A 14,058-nucleotide genomic window follows, 5' to 3' on the forward strand; every position below is an offset into this window, starting at 1 on the left:
TTCATCTCTCCATTTTTTATGGCTTTGTTTGGTTTGGGGGGGGCTCAGCTTTCTGGATGCTTTGTATGTTCTAGATATCAGCCCTTTATATAATGTCGAGTGAAAAGATTTTTTTCCATTCTGTTAACTGTCTTCTTGTGTTAAGTAGGGTTTCTTTTGCCATGCAGAAGCTTTTTAGTTTGATGTAGTCCCATTTGTTTATGTTTCACGCTAAAGTTCTTGCCATTGGTGCTCCATCCTCAAAGACCTTTTTGATATATAGGTCTTCGAGTATTCTGCCTATTTTATTCTCGATAAACTTTATAGACTCAGGTCTGATTTCAAGGTTTTTGATCCATTTTGAGTTGACTTTTGTATAAGGAGTGAGGTATGGGTCAATTTTCACTTTCATACATGTGGTTTTCCAGTTGTACCAACACCATTTGTTGAATAGACTTTCTTTGTTCCATTTCAAGTTCTTGCCTCTTTTATCAAATATTACTTGGCTGTATATCTGGGAGTTTATGCCTGGGAATTCTGTTCTGACCCACTGGTCTGAGGTCCTGTCTCTGTTCCAGTACCATGCTCTTTTGATTACTATGGCTTTATAGTATAGTTTCAAGTTAGGTAAGGAGATGCCACCCAGCTTCTTGTTTTTCAGTATGTGTTTGTCTATCCTGGGTCTTTTGTGGTTCCAGATAAATTTTGTGATTGATTGTTTTAATTCTTTAAAGAATGATGTTTGCATTTGTATAGGGATTGCATTAAATCTATATAGTAGTTTGGGTAGGATAGTCATTTTGACTATGTTGATTCTACCTATCCATGAGCATGGGATGTTCTTCCATTTCTTTAGATCCTCTTCAATTTCTTTCTGAAGTGTTTTGAAGTTTCCCTGGTATAGGTCTTTCACTTGCCTTGTAAGGTTGATTCCTAGGTACCTGATATTTTTTGATACTATTTTAAATGGAATTGTATTTTTAATCTCTCTTTCCTAGACTTTGTTGTTTGTATATAGAAACACTACTGTCTTTTGTGTATTGACTTTGTATCAAGCCACTTTGCTGTGTTGATTAATTGTTTCTAAGACTTTTACTGTGGACTTTTTAGGGTTTTTGATGTTCCATGTGGGCTTGAGAAGAATGTGTATTCTGCTTTCTGGGGATATAAGTCCATTAGCCCTATATCTTCTAATTTTTTATTTAGAACTCTTATTTCTTTGCTATTTTTCTGTTTGGTGGATCTGTCCAGTGGTGATAGTGGAGTATAGAGGTCCCCTACTATTATCAAATTTCCCTTCATGTGTTTCTCCAGGTTTGTGAGCAGATGCCTCACATATTTTGCTGGCTCTACGTTAGGTGCATAGCTATTGACCAGTATTAGTACTTCTTGATCTAATGTTCTCCTGATCAGTAATTAGTGACCCTCTTTGTCTCTGGTGACTTTCTTAAGGTTGAATGCAATTTGGTCTGATATAAGAATGTTTGTCCCTGCTCTTTTTTGTTTTCCATTGGCCTGAATAATTATTTTCCATTCTTTTATTTTAAGCCTGTGCTTATCCTGTAGTTGTAGGTGTGTTTCTTTCAGACAGCAGAAGTCCTGTTTATTTTTCCTAATTCAGTTCTCTACTATGTGTCTTTTAATTGAAGAGTTTAGTCTGTTAACATTTAGGGAGATTATTGACAGAGATGTCTGTTGTGCAGTTGTGTTGTGTAGGGTGGTTGTTGTTACAATTGGGGGTTTGGATTTTGTAATTCGTCTCTGAGAAGATCGTTTAGGATCAGCTTTGTTTGCACAAATAATTCAAGTTTGTTCTTGTTTGAGAATGTTTTTAGTCTGCCTTCCCATATAAATGGATAGTTTGCTGGGTATTGGACCCTATTTGGAAATTTCTTTCATTCAGTTGTTTAAATATATCATTCTACTGTCTTCTTGCTTGAATTATTTCAAATGGGAGATCTGGTTTGATTCTTATGTCCCTTCCTTTGTACTTGAGGTTTTTTTTTCTCCCTTATTGCTTTAAGGCAATGTTCCTCAAACTTTGGCCCACAGGCCACATATTGTATTTATTCCCATTTTGTTTCTTCACTTTTAAATAAGATATATGCAGTGTACATAGAAATTTGTTCATAATTTTTCTTTTTACTATAATTTGGCCCTCCAATACTCTGAAGGACAGTGAACTGGCCCCTGTTTAAAAAGTTTGAGGACCACTGCTTTAAGGAGTTCATCTTTCTTTTTTTTTTTTTCTTCTGCCATTTGGATTACTATATTCTTGGGTGTTTAGGTTTATTAGGGTCTATTTTATTAGGGACATCTCTTCACTTCCTGATTTTCCCTGAAGTTTCTTTCCAGAGGGTGGGGAAGTTCTCTGCTATTATCTCTCTGACTACTTTTTCTTCCCTTTTCCTACTTTCTCCCCTTCTGGTATACCCACATTTCTTAGATTGTTTATTTTGTCCTTGTTCATTAGATACTGGACTTTTCCTTCCAGTGCTTTGCCTTTTATTTCTTTGTTGGTTTCTTGATCACTTTTTGTTTGCAGTTTTCCTTCAAGTTCTTCAATGTGCTTCTCCAACTCTGTGTTTCTGCTTGTAAGGCTTGTTACTTTGTCTTTTTAATTCCTTCAATTCTTTTTGTATGGAATCTCTCATGTTCTTTAACAGTTCTTTAATTTGGCTGATTTGTTCATCCATAGATTTCTTATACTCGGTAGCTAGCATTTCTTTAATTTCTTTTATCAATTCTTGTATTTCCTTCCTCATTGCTGCTTTTAGGTCACCTTCCCATGGATCTGTGCATTTTGGTGAACTTGGAAACTTGCTAGGATTTGTCTTCGTATCTCCAGATGTTAGGGTTCTCCTTGATTTACCCATATTTCTTTGCGTTTATTGGTGTGCTTTGGAGTGCTGTGCCTTCTAAATTCAGCCTGTTTTAATCCCCTGTGGCATGGGGATGGGTCCCCTCCCTGAGGGTGGTTCTAGAGGAGCTGTCGGGTGAGCTCGTTGAGGTTTGGCTCCTCCTGTGCTCTTTATGTGGCCTGATTCGTTGCTTTGCCCTTTTGTTGTCAGCTAGTGCTGGTCCTCTTCTGGCCACAATGGTGGAGGGTGCTGTTGGGTCTAGCTCTTTCTCCCCCTCTCTGCTACCTGGAGGTCAGCCTTCCTTCAGTGGGTCTGGTCAATTTTCTTCCCTTTATTCCTGTCAGCCGGTGCAGTTCAGCTCCTGGACACAATGGTTTCGGGCGCTGTTGAGCCAAGCTCTCTGTCCTCCCCTCCCCGAATTGGGAGTCAATGGATCTCCGTCCCCTCCCAGCTTCAGCAGAAGAAATTCCCCTAGCCAAACCCACCCGGTAGCTGCCCTCAGCCTTTGGGGAGTCTCAGGTCCACTCTGGGGCTCAGGGGGTAGGCTGCTCTAGGTTACCCAAAGGTCCAGGTGGCAGGCCCAAGCTCACCAGTCTATTGGTCCCAGCCTGTTGCAGCGGCGGAGTGGGTCTGGCGCAGGCGATTCTGACCGGCTATGTGCCAGGGAACTGCACTCTCCTGTCTAAGCTTGGGTCGGGTGGGGTGATCTCTGGGGACAGGAGAGTGAGGCGGTGGGTAAGGGGGGTCTCTGCGCACCCACGTGGAGCGGCCCCAGGGGAGTGAACTCACCCTGGGCACCGGCGCAGAGGGTCGCTGACGCGGGGGTCCCTGTGTGCCCAGGTGGAGTGGCCTCAGGGCACTGCACGCACTCAGGGGACAGGCATGCAGGCTGGCAGGCGTGGAGGTCTCCGTGCGCCCACGTAAAGTAGCCCCAGGGGAATCACTCACCCTGGGCACGGGGAGGCACGGACACAGGGGTCCCTGCATGCCCAGGTGGAGCAGCCTCAGGGCACTGCAATCACTCTGGGGATAGGCATGCAGGCTGGCGGGTGCAGAGGTCTCTGTTCCCCTTTTCATTTCCAATACGAGTTATCAGGTTTCTCTCTTTCTTTGTGAGTTTTGCCAATGGTCTATCAATCTTGTTTTTTTTTTTTTTTTTTTAAGAACCAACTTCTCTTTTGTTGATCATTCAAATTGTTTTTGGGTTCCCACTTTGTTGATTTCTGCTTTCAGCTTTGTTATTTCCTTCTGTCTCCCTATTTTTGGGTCTTCTTGTTGAGCACTTTCTAATTCTATGAGCTGTGTCATTAAGCTATTCAGGTATGCCCCTTCTACCTTCCTGATGTGTGCTTGTAGAGCTATAAATTTTCCTCTCAGGACTGCTTTTGCTGTGTCCCATAGATTCTGGTAGTTTGTGTCTTCATTATCATTTGTTTCCAGGAAAGTTTTGATTTCCTCTTTGATTTCATCCCGAACTCACTGGTTGTTCAGTAGCAGGCTGTTTAATTTCCAATTGTTAAAGTTTTTCTTCTGTGTGCCTTTGTAGTTCACATCTAATTTCAAAGCCAATGTAGCCTGCAAGATTTCTATCCTCTTAATTTTATGAAGGTATGTTTTATGTGTCAGCATGTAGTCTATCCTGGAGAATGACCCATGTATGTTGGAGAAGAATGTGTATTCAGGTTTTTTGGGGTGGAGTGTCCAATATATATATATATATATATATATATATATATATATATATATATATATATACTAGTCCTCTTTCTTCCATTACTCTTTTCAGGGCTAGTATGTTTTTGTTGGGTTTCAGTCTGGTTGATGTATCAAGTGTTGACAAGGCACTGTTGAGGTCTCCCACAATTATTGTGTTATCATTGATGTTTTCTTTCAGATTTTTCAGTAATTGTATTAGATAATTTCCTGGTCTCTCATTGGGTTCATATATGTTTAATAGTCTGATTTCTTCCTGTTGCACATATCTCTTGATTAGTACATGGTGTCCATCTTTGTCCCTTACCGCTTTTCTGAGTATAAAGTTGGTGTCATCAGATATTAATATGGCTACCCCACCTTTTTTAAGGGTGTTGTTTGATTGGATGATTTTGAGTTTATGTTTGTTCTGATTATTCAGATTTCTTTCTTGTAGGCAACCGAAGGTTGAATTCATCTTTTTGACCCATTTTGCCACTCTGTGTTTTTTAGTTGGTGAATTTAGTCCATTGACATTGAGGAAGATGATTGTCATAGGATTTAATGTCATCTTTGTAGATAAGTTTGCTGTATTTGTTCGTCTCTCTTGTCTTAAAGTAGACCTTTCAGTTTTTCCTTTAAGGCTGGTTTTTCATCTGTAAAGTTTCTGAGCTGTTATTTATCCATGAAACTATGTATCTTTCCTTCAAACCTGAACAGGAGTCAGTTGGGTGCAGTATTCTCAGTGAGGCACACATTTCATTCAGTCTTGTCACAATATCCCACCACTGTCTTCTGGCCTCGAGAGTTTCTTATGACATGTCTGCTGTAAGTCTTAGGGATGCTCCTTTGAATGTAATTTCCCTTTTTGATCTTGCTGCTTTCAGTATTCTATCTCTGTGGGATTTGTCATTGTAATGAGTATGTGTCTTGGGGTGTTTCTGGTACTTTCGCGCATGCAGGATTTGATTGCATGTAGTCTTTAACTCTGGGAGTATCTCTTTGATGATGATTTTGACAGTTGATTCTTCCTGGAGATCTCCTACCTGGGCCTCTGGGACTCCAATGATTCTTATGTTGTTTCTGTTGAGCTTATCAAAGACTTCTCTTTTTGTCTGTTCACATTCCTTGAGTACTTTTTCCATTGCCTGATCATTTGTCTTAAGGTTCTTTTCCAATTTCTTCTGCTGTGTTGAGCTTTTCTGCATCTCATCTTCCAGCAGGCCAATTCTGTATCCTCAGCTGCTCTTAACCCTGCTGGCGAGAACATCCACTGAGGTTTTCAGTTGAGCTACCATGTTTTTCAGATCAGTTATTTCAGTTTGGAGTTTTCTGATATCTGTCTTTGTGTTCTGTTCTGATCGATTTATGCTTTCTTTGAGTTCTACAAACATCTTCCATATTTCTACTCTAATCTCCTTATCTGAGAGGTTAATCAGATGGTTGAAATTTTTTAGGTCATCCGCACTATCGTCTTCATTCTCTGTGCATGGTGCTTGCCTGTGAGGTTTCCATTTGTCACACTTGTAGTGTGATTTTTTTTCTGTATGTTGTGTGGCGTTTATTGGTTAGAAAGAGTGTGCGGCTGTGAAGCGAAGTGGAGCTTAATGCTCTTCTGGAGCCTCTGGAGAGCTATTTTTCTGGGTCCTTTTAGGCCCACCCCCAAGAGGTTCAGGAGACAGGACAGTGAAAAAACATGCACAGGCAACACTTACACTTTCTCACAGTCGGGACACACTAGGCGGGCATAGATATTCCTAGCCTGACGTCATAAACAGGGGATTTTTCTTTCTGCAGAATACTGCGGATAACCAGTTTTCATGGTCGGAAACAGTTCCTTGGCGTTCAGGCTCTTGGGTGAGCCTCTGGGAGAACTTTTTTTCTGGGCCCTTTTCAGCCTACTCCCAAGATATTCTGGAGACAGGACAATGGAAAAACATGCACAGGCAAAACTTACAGTTTCTCACAGTCAGGAAGCACTGGGCAGGTCAACTTTTTTCTTTTTACCCAAATGAGAAACATGTTGTGGCTTTTAAGTTTGGGAATTATGAATAAATTTCTAAACATCCATGAGAAGCCTTGAGTATGTTTGAACTCCTTTGTGTGAATACCAAGGAGTACAGTAAAGGTGGTCTTTAGTCTGTGGAGACCATAGAACTGTTTCCCACAGTGGCTATTCTATCTTGAATTCTCACCAGCAGTAAAGGAGATTATCTGTTAATTTACATGCTGACCAATGGTTTGTGTTGTTATTGTTCCATGTCTGGGCAATTCTAATAGGTTTGTGTGGTCTCCTCATTTGTTAATTTGCACTTGCCTGATGATGCTTGATATAGCTCATCTTTTTTTCTGTGCTTATTGTGCTGTCTGCATATTTTTAGAGTGTCATAAATTTGTCTTTTGTAATTGGGTTATTTATTATCTTAAGTTTTAAGATTATTGGTATAGTTGAGATACAATCCTGTATCAGATAAGTTTTCACAAATATTTTTTCTCAAGCTGTGACTTATATTCTCATATTTTGGAGAACTCAGACAAAAACATTATGTGTCACAGACTGAACTAGCCTCAGCAGCTCATAATTGCTTGGCTACCTAGAGATGTCTTGTGCACCTCTACTCGGTGGGTTTGGTTATTAGCATTTTGGAAAAGATTGGGCAAAATAATTTCCCTTCTCATTCAGCATCTGCCATTCGGTTTTGTTTCCCTTTCCTACTCATGAAAAATCTAGGAATTCTAATACCATCATGACATAAAGCTTGTGACGCATCCCTCCCTCATTTCTCTTACCCTTCTCTTTATAAGAATATTGACTGTAGAGGAGAGAGATGGTGTGTTTGTATTGAGTAAAGTGTTTTAGCTAATGGGATAAATAACGAAGTTACATCCTTGTAAGGATGCCATGTATTTGTAAAAATATATTATTAAAATTAATATATTAAAATATATAACTAAATTTCATTTGCCTGTTTGTTTTATTCTACTTATGTATATTCTTTTGAACAAATCAAACAATCTCACCCAAAATGGTAACAGTTGCAAGCATTTTCCTCAACAATCTTTTCGTTTCTTATCCTTCCTTCTAGAGTGTGTGGATGTATGCATGCATCTGTATGCACATAAATGCATATATTCAGATAAAATATTCTGGCAAGCTCAGAGCTTGCCAGAGTACTTTATATTATTAAACATTACCTTAAATCATTACCAGTGGCTCATTCAGTAGACTGTGAAGACTTCAGAACAGAGAATTTATCTTCTGCATTTCCCAGATTTGTCATAATACCTAACTTCACGTACATTTAATTCTTGATGCGTGCATCCTTCATGAAGTCAAGTAATTCAGAGTGAAGGCAGGAGGCATATAGCAAATCACTGATAACTCTCAAAGTGGTTGGCATCAAGAACCACTTTAAGAGCAGGGCAATCTGACTATCTAAGAATCTGCATGATTGACCTTGGGAGGCAGAGCTCACTGGAGGGCAGCAGATGAGAGGGGAGGACCAGATTGTGAAGAGCAGACTGCAGTTACCCTCCCTGCATCACCTTTCTTGTTTCTTTTTTTTTTTTTTGCTTGTTTTTGGGCCATACTCGGTGACACTCAGAGGTTACTTCTGGTTATGCGCTCAGAAATCACTCCTGGTTTGGGGGACCATGGACCTTGGACCATGGTCTATCCTAGGTCAGCTGCGTGCAAGGTTAAAGGCCTACTACCTCACCACTGCTCAGATCCCCTTGCTTCACTTTGAAATGCTGTCTTGCAAACTACAATTTAGTGACCCACACTCAGGTTCAGCCAGAGTAAAGGCAAAGGGGAAAGGACATGTACTGGGAGTCTACGCAAAGTATGGCTCTGGGGATAGTGTGGTGTTTTGCAATCACAACGCAGGATAGAGCAGAGAAATGTGGGTCACCCCCAACTAAAAAGCACAGGGAAAAGACAATTTTGAACATCTCTGTGCTATTTGCTCAAAAACTCAGACTAGGCAGAAATTCTGTCAGCACTTGCCACTATAATTTATGTAAGGCCTTGACACTGAGCATCTTTATTCTAATTATGCTCATATTCATTTTGATAAAGCCAGGATAGCTCACATGTGCATTGCCCATGCTGGGACAGATAATTTATAAACAAATATTTCTCTTTGAAAAGCACTGATAGATTCTCACCTTTTATAAATCCAATTTCTGGGTATCATAAAAACATATTAAAATGATAGCAGCTTTTTGGTTATTTGTGGACAGTGAGCAAGCACAGTAAATAAATAAATACATTTTTATTATATAATTTTTATTTTGATCATAGTAGTTTACATGTTGACAATAATATTTTAGTTAAATATTTACATAACATCAGGGGGTATTCCCATCACCAAATTGTCTTTCCTTCACCTCTGTTTTTGTCGTATCTCCCATATCCACTTCCTTCACCCCCAGGGCTGCTAGAATATGTGGTCCCTTTTGTACCTATCCTACCACCTAGTAGTCTTGCATCTGATTGGTCTAGGTGTCTCCCTAATTTCCCCCTCTAACTGGGAGGTAGGCCTAGCTAGTTAAGTTTGCGTGGTTTGGTCTGAAGAAGAGAAAAGTAGTAAACTGGGGAAATAGTCTAATACTCCAAAAGTGGGCAGAGTCCTTCTAGAGGTTCTCATCATTGATTTGGGGGGCGATGGAGAAAAAAGAAAATGAAACATTCCATCAGTACAAAACAAAACAAAACAAAACAAAACAAAAAGTGTCCATTATCCAGTGAGGACTCCAACAATAATGGTAAGCACCACACATGCACAAAACAAAAACAAAAACAAAAAACAAACAAACAAACAAAACAAAGCAAAACAACACAGACAAACACAAAAAAAAAGAAAAAAAAAGAATAAAAAAAAAAAAAAGAAAAAACCGCCATGGTCTTGATATAAGAAACATGACTTAGCCCATAAAGAAAGAAAAGAAAAGAGGAGAAAAAACTAGATACATTTTAATCTTAGGTGGAAGGAACGACAATGAAAAGTAAGGTTTAAAAGTTGTATCTGGAGGGCCCGGAGAGATAGCACAGCGGCGATTGCCTTGCAAGCAGCTGATCCAGGACCAAAGGTGGTTGGTTCGAATCCCGGTGTCCCATATGGTCCCCCGTGCCTACCAGTAGTAGCCCCTGAGCACCGCCAGGTGTGACCCAAAAAAAAAAAAAGTTGTATCTGGAAATTTAAAATTTCTTCTTTGAATCCTATTTTTCCAAATGAATTTATAATATTTATACACTGAATGACTGTGTGGTCATGGTAGGTTACAAACTACCTTCAGGTGCATATGTTAAATGCTATATTAATAGTGTTACATATGACTGATACTTAGAGAACAGTGCTAGATTTTCTACTTAGCTGTCAAAGTTGTGGTCACATTAATATGAGCAGTATTTTTTATTTATTTATTTATTTTTGGCTTTTGGGCCACACCCGGTGGTGCTCAGGGGTTCCTCCTGGCGGTCTGCTCAGAAATAGCTCCTGGCAGGCACGGGGGACCCTATGGGACACCGGGATTCGAACCAACTGCCTTTGGTGCTGGATCGGCTGCTTGCAAGGCAAACGCTGCTGTGCTATCTCTCCTGGCCAATTTTTTATTTCTTGATGTGTATTTTTATGGCACTCTGTGGGCCTGACCTATATTACTTCATCAACCCTTATATCCATGAAGCAGTCTGTCTCATTGCAGAAGAGAGAATGAATCTCCAAACAGCCACTCTCTCCATTCCAGTTTGTTGTAGCAAGACAATTGCAAAAAGTTTTCTTTGTGTGAATTTTCTATGCAGACAATGACGTAATTCCATTCCCCTCTATGAGCCACAGGACGAATGAGGGCTGAAATGGCACAAATAGACTCTGACACACAGCCAAAGACAATGTCTCCATCTCTACTACTGAGATTCTTGAGAAGCCAGAAGAGCCAAAATGACTGATTCCCCAGCTTTCAGTAGTAAAGTTTGCACAAGTTGTTGAAGCTAAGATTTCTTTGGCAAAATTCACCTCTCTGGAATCTCTGAAGTGGTGCATTTCATTTAGTCACATTAATTTTTTAAAGAACATGTGAGAGGCCATTTTAAAATTTGAGAAAGTGGTTCTGTCAGTCTCAGGTCAAAATAGTTCCAGAAAAGGGTGAAAGTTAATAGTAAATATGTGGATGAAATTCTAAGAGAATCTATAATATTAACATTCAGAATAGCATATAGAATAAGAATATGGAATAACATATAGAATAACAATATTCTATATAAACAATTTTTATTTCAAATTTAAAATAAAATGTGCCTGGTAGTTTTAGTATTAGTAATGGTACTTAGATGGTATTGATGATATTGACAGGATCCAAATAAAGTATTTACCAAGCTAATATACACTTTGTATGGACATAGTTGCAAGATTCTCATTCCTAATCATTTCTAGGTACTTCTCAAGTGACATGTCACCAAAATGAGAATTCTGAGCACACCAACTGAAACGACATCTCCTGTGCCTTTTACTCAAGCTCCCAAAGTTAACACTTCAGTAGCATATTTATTTTTCTGTTTTATGCTAACAGGTGAGTATAAGTCATTTAAAAATGTATAAAGCCCATAGCTATAGTTATGAGCATCATTATAGATATATATTTAAGAATATATTTATAGCAGTTATAAATTTATAACATTTAGTATATATGTATAATAGTCATAAATATATTATAAAGCATTCTATCTTTTATTACTGATTTTTATTTTGACCAAAATGGATTACAAATCATTCACAATACTCTATTTTATCATGTTGCAAAATAATGTTTTAAATGTTTATAATATATTTTAGTAAAATTTATAATATATTTTAGACATATTTTATAAATATCCATATATTTAGACTTGTGTACATCTATATGAATAATTTCAAGTTTTCTGTTGACTAAAAGTAACTTATATTTATTGTATTACCTCAAACTGTACCAACAGGTAGAAAGAATAAGGTGAATGCACCATTTTAACTCTCCCTTCTTTTTATTTCTTTCATCTGTCCTTTGTTCCTCCTACTCCACACAAGTACACTGTATTGACAACACCATTCTTAAGAACTTAGCTTAGGACCAGAAAGCATAAAAAACACAGCAGGGAGAGCACTTGCCTTTTGTGTGGCTGACTTGCATTTGATTCCTGGTATTACACATGGTCCTTAGCATCAACAGAAGTGATCCCTGAACACAGAACCAGAAGTAACCCCTAAGAATGGCCTGGTGTGGCAAAAGGAAAAGACAAAAAGAACAGTCTAAACCCTCACATATTTTTATTGTTTTCTGGCTGTATATGGACACACTTATCTATATGTCTTTTGGGGGGGCTCATATGCACTCAGAAATGACTCCTGGCTTGGGGAAACATACAGGAAGCCAGGGATCAAACCCAGTTCAGTCCTGGGTCAGCAGTGTGTGAGGCAAATGCCCTACCGCTGTGCTATCGTTCCGCCCCCTCCCTTTTTTTAAATCTCTTTTAGATATAGAAAAAAATACAAGACAAATCTAAGTTTTTAGCCAGAATTTAGGAGAGTTTTTTTTTTAAGGAAAAATGCATAAAATTAACTTTAGGAAGTTTGGGCATTAAGTTTTGGTTTGCTTCATTTCATAGTAAAAATCTTGTGCAATTCCTAATCTGACAGTTATTCATAGCCAATATTAAGGAAATTCCTAATAAGTCAATGTAGGTATTTTAGCAAATATACTTAATAGTTCTTTTAGATCATAATTATTACAATAGTAATAAATCTTATGGGATTTGGGGAAGGAATTGATTCTCACCTGGCAGTGATTGAAAGCTATTGTCAGGCTCTGATGATGTTCTCAAAACATGGAAGGGCTGGGGATGAGACTGAAGTCAGCTGCCTGCATGTTAACTGTCTTTACCTTTGGACTATATAGTTCATAGAAAATTTTTGTTTGTTTGTTTTGTGGATTTTTTTTTTTGTTTTTTTTTTTGGGGGGGGCACAACTGTGACATTCAGGGATTACTTCTTGCTCTGTACTCAGAAATTACTCCTGGTAGGCTCAGGGAATATGAGATGCTGGGGATCAAACATGGGTCAGCTGTGTGCAAGGCACATAACCTACCTACTGTGCTATCATTCCAGCCCTAATATAGTTCATGGTTTTAAAGAGTTAAACTCTTTTTCTGAAAAATCACTTTGTGTAAGATGACACCCAGCTATTAACTCAAAACAAAGATGTCCCCCATCTTCCTCTTTCCTTTAAACCTATCCCTTTGATATGTAAAAGCCCACCTGGGTGAATTTTGTACTGGATTAATAAAGAAAGGTCAGTTTGGCTTGGTACACTCAGAGAGATCATGAGGGAGAAGCCACTGACTCCATGACACTCTCCTGACTAGCTTGGCTTATTAAGTCTTCACAGCTACCTGACTTGCTTCAGACCCATCTATTTGGGGCGGAAACATGGCATGTAGTTATAATGTGGGGACTGATTTTACAACTGCTGCTCAGATAGTAACCCAGTGACCTGAGAAGACCCCCAACGATGGTGACTGATTTGGCCGTCTGGTGGATAATCACCATGACTTCTTGAACTGAACTGAGTGTGCAGTGCCTATCAGCAGAATAGCAGTGCACGTGGCCCCTGTTCTGAATGTGGCAGAGCACCCCTCAGGGAGGACAGTAGCAGGTAATCAAGGGGAGAGAGCTGAAGACTGAGTCGTGTTCCAGAGGCCAATGTCCATCTCTTTCTTTTACCAAAGGTGCTTTGTGCAAAGTCCTCAGCCCGCCAACCTGCAGCAGCTTTTTGAGATCACTGACGGGATAGAAGCCAAAGAGAAAGCCCCACTCGAGGGGGACCAACAGCAGGGAGTTGAACTAGTCCCTCGGCCCAGATTCCGGCCCAGGTACCGAAGGCCTTTCTATGCCAAGAGACCTCAGCAGCCTACCACAGAAGGTGGAGATAGAGGTGAAAATGGAGGATCCAAGCTCAAATGAGAAGCTGCTTTCAAATCCTACTGAAACTTTCTTCTAGGTTAATCTCTCAATACTATTTGCATTGGTCACTATAATGCTAGTTAAATGGTATATTCTACCTGTAATAGGTCTTAATAGCTACTGTTTTGTTGTTCTATGCCCCTTTGAAAACAGATAATTTTGTATCCAACTTTATTTGTTTAATATTAGTTTACACAGTTCTGGAAAATGCATAATGTTGTTAGATTTTTTATGGTCCTCAGCTGCCCTATTAGGAATGTTTCCCAATTGCAGTGATGCTGGATTGTACATAGTAAGTAGCAACTTATTCTCAAATTATGTCTGAAAAAATGCTTTTATGTCTTTGTCCACAGAAGTCCATGAAAAAGGAAATTGGATACTTTAGACTTTTATTACAGTGCTCATTATAAGAATGTTTTAGCAGGGGCCGGCAAGGTGGCGCTAGAGGTAAGGTGTCTGCGTTGCAAGCGATATCCAAGGAAAGGACCACGGTTCGATCCCCCAGCGTCCCATATGGTCCCCCCAAGCCA

This window comes from Suncus etruscus, chromosome 6 (genome assembly GCF_024139225.1).
Source record: "Suncus etruscus isolate mSunEtr1 chromosome 6, mSunEtr1.pri.cur, whole genome shotgun sequence".
NCBI classification, from domain to species: Eukaryota; Metazoa; Chordata; class Mammalia; order Eulipotyphla; family Soricidae; genus Suncus; species Suncus etruscus.